Below are 3,794 nucleotides of genomic sequence, written 5' to 3'. Positions count from 1 at the left end.
CCACAAGAAAAGAAATACAAAAAAGCAAAATGGCTGTCTGAGGAGGGCTAAGAAATAGCTGTGAAAAGAAGAGATGCGAAAAGCAAAGGAGAAAAGGAAAGACAGACCCATTTGAATGCAGAGTTCCAAAGAATAGCAAGGAGAGATAAGAAAGCCTTCCTCAGTGATCAATGCAAAGAAACAGACAAAAACAATGGAATGAAAAAGACTAGAGATCTCGTCAAGAAAATTAGAGCTATCAAGGGAACAATGGAAAATGGGCTCAATAAAGGACAGAAATGGTATGGATCTAACAGAAGCAGAAGATATTAAGAAGAGATGGCAAGAATACACAGAAAAAATATACAAAAAAGATCTTCATGACCCAGATAATCACGATGGTGTGATCACTCACCTAGAGTCAGACATCCGGGAATGTGAAGTCAAGTGGGCCTTAGGAAGCATCACTAGTGGAGGTGATGGAATTCCGGTTGAGCTATTTCAAATCCTAAAAGATGATGCTGTGAAAGTGCTGCACTCAATATGCCAGCAAATTTGGAAAACTTAGCAGTGGCCACAGGACTGGAAAAGGTCAATTTTCATTCCAATCCTAAAGAAAGGCAATGCCAAAGAATGCTCAAACTACTGCACAATTGCACTCATCTCACATGCTAGTAAAGTAATGCTCAAAATTCTCCAAGCCAGGCTTCAGCAATACATGAACTGTGAACTTCCAGATGTTCAAGCTGGTTTTAGAAAAGGCAGAGGAACAAGAGATCAAATTGCCAACATCCACTGGATCATCAGAAAAGCAAGAGAGTTCCAGAAAAACATCTATTTCTGCTTTATTGACTATGCCAAAGTCTTTGACTGTATGGATCACAATAAACTGCAGAAAATTATGAGAGATGGGAATACCAGACCACCTGACCTGCCTCTTGAGAAACCTATATGCAGGTCAGGAAGCAACAGTTAGAACTGGACGTGGAACAACATACTGGTTTCAAATAGGAAAAGGAGTACGTCAAGGCTGTATATTGTCACCTTGCTTATTTAACTTCTGTGCAGAGTACATCATGAGAAACACTGGGCTGGAAGAAGCACAAGCTGGAATCAAGATTGCCGGGAGAAATATCAAGAACCTCAGATATGCAGATGACACCACCCTTATGGCAGAAAGTGAAGAGGAACTAAAAAGCCTCTTGATGAAAGTGAAAGAGGAGAGTGAAAAAGTTGGCTTAAAGCTCAACATTCAGAAAACGAAGATCATGGCATCTGGTCCCATCACTTCATGGGAAATAGATGGGAAAACAGTGGAAACTGTGGCTGACTTTGTCTTTTTGGGCTCCAAAATCACTGCAGATGGTGATTGCAGCCATGAAATTAAAAGACACTTGCCGGGAGCCAGAGTGAGGAACTCCACCCATGGCAAAGGTCATGAGGAAGGAAGCTTGGCACACGCAAAGGCGTGATCAAGCCTCAGGAGACCCCCTGTTCCCGAGCATCTACCCCCAAAACCAGAGTACTTTACGGGGAGCTCTCCCCCATAACCGTTTCTCTTGGAGAAGGAGTAAACGTGCAGCTCCAAGGCAATAAAAATTCCTGGGCCTGACAAGAGTGTTTCAGCTTATGGACTCCTCTGAAGGCTATCTAGCCCACCTGTATACGTTTGTCCGGCCACATGTGATTGGTTACAGCCTCCCAACCTGAGAGGCACGAGATGTTTTAGACTTACTAAAGGCAAATTCTTTTGGGGAGTTAGAAATTATTAGTATAGTGTGTTGGTTAGGAATTATATTGGTGAAGGGTTTTTTCATTTGTTGTGTCAATAATTGCTGCTAATTCCCTGCTCTGGGTGGGACAAGGATGTCTTAGGTCAAACCTCTCTGCTGACAGACTAGCTTGTGTGACAGGATTATCCATACTCCTGCCACTGCTGCACATGATTGTTTACTTACTACCTCTTAACCATAAACAGCACAGAGAGTTTTGGAGTATTTTGAAAGTCTTAATTAGCATAGGGCTTTTTCTTCTTGTTGAGTCAATGATTGCCGCCAGGCCTCCATATCCTTAGGCACCTGGGAATATATTAATCAATGTATTTGGAATATAGAAAAGGAAATAGAGTAGTTTTTAAGGTTAGCAATACTAGACTTTTTGAGTTAATGAATTTTCTCTTTTGTAATAGATCACTGTACTTTATTATAAATCCCTGTGTCCTTGCCATGTAAAAATGTAACTTTATCACTATCTTAAGACTAAATAGATCTTAAGGGGAACATTGGTGAAAGGATTTTCATTTGTTGGGCTGATGTTTGCTGCTAAATCTCCATATTCCCTGCCCTTATAATGAATATAACTAACATATAGGAGAAATAAGTATTAACTTTTAAGCATATAGGAGAAATAAGCATTAACCTTTAAGATTAATCATGTTAACCTTGGGTTAAATAAATTCCTTTCTTGATTGTAACTCACTACACCCTCACCCTATAGGAATGTAACTTTATTTGGAGGGTGGTGCCTGGTTTAAGAAAAAACACCCTTGGAAAAAATAAGTTTTTTGGTTATCAGAAAGAAAGGATCATAAAATGTCAGCAGGTCTCACTCATGGCCAGATGATGTAATATCCCTAAAACCTTTTTTTTTATACATTTATGTGAAGCACCTGATTTTGATAAAGGTCAGGACTGCTGACCCCCGCGTGACTCTGTATTCATCCCAGTATGTAACAAAAGGTATATAAGCAAACCCAAAAATAAAGAAATCGGATCAGTTTCCGGAAAGACTGATTCCCCCATGTCGCTTCTTTCTTGCTCCCGTTTCTCTGGCTGAATTCCCATCTGGATTCAGCCTCCTTTTCTCCACTACACTATCTCCTACTACACTATTCGTTTCTAATCTCTCTCAATATCTGTAATTAAATATGTATTTTTCCAAAGACGCCGATGCCGTCCCCCCATCTTCGAATCACCCTAGATCCACCGGGGCTGGACCCCGGCAGACGCTTACTCCTTGGAAGGAAAGTTATGACCAACCTAGACAGCATATTAAAAAGCAGAGACATTACTTTGCCAACAAAGGTCCATCTAGTCAAGGCTATGGTTTTTCCAGTGGTCATGTATGGATGTGAGAGTTGGACTGTGAAGAAAGCTGAGCACTGAAGAACTGATGCTTTTGAACTGTGTTGTTGAAGAAGACTCTTGAGAGTCCCTTGGACTGCAAGGAGATCCAACCAGTCCATCCTAAAGAAGATCAGTCCTGGGTGTTCATTGGAAGGACTGATGCTGAAGCTGAAACTCCAATATTTTGGCCACCTGATGTGAAGAGCTGACTCATTTGAAAAGACCCTGATGCTGGGAAAGGTTGAAGGTGGAAGGAGAAGGGGACGACAGAGGATGATGGCTGGATGGTATCACCGACTCAATGGACATGAGTTTGGGTAAACTCCAGGAGCTGGTGATGGACCGGGAGGCCTGGCGTGCTGTGGTTCATGGGGTCGCAAAGAGTCGGACACGACTGAGTGACTGAACTGAACTGAACTGAACTGAAGCAAAGCATTAGCTGATATCAACATCATCACTATCACCACCATCATCATCACCATTACCAGCATCATCACTATCACTACACCACCATCAACATCATGACTATCATCAGCACCATCACCACCACCATCAACATCATGACTATCACCAGCACCATCAACATCACCATCATCATTACAATCATGACCATCATCACCAACATCATCACCATCACCACCACCATCACTATCACCACTGTTATCACAACAAATCCATCATCACCATCAC

This window comes from Oryx dammah, unplaced genomic scaffold (genome assembly GCF_014754425.2).
Source record: "Oryx dammah isolate SB20612 unplaced genomic scaffold, SCBI_Odam_1.1 HiC_scaffold_29, whole genome shotgun sequence".
NCBI lineage: Eukaryota > Metazoa > Chordata > Mammalia > Artiodactyla > Bovidae > Oryx > Oryx dammah.
This window is presented reverse-complemented; position numbering follows the sequence as displayed.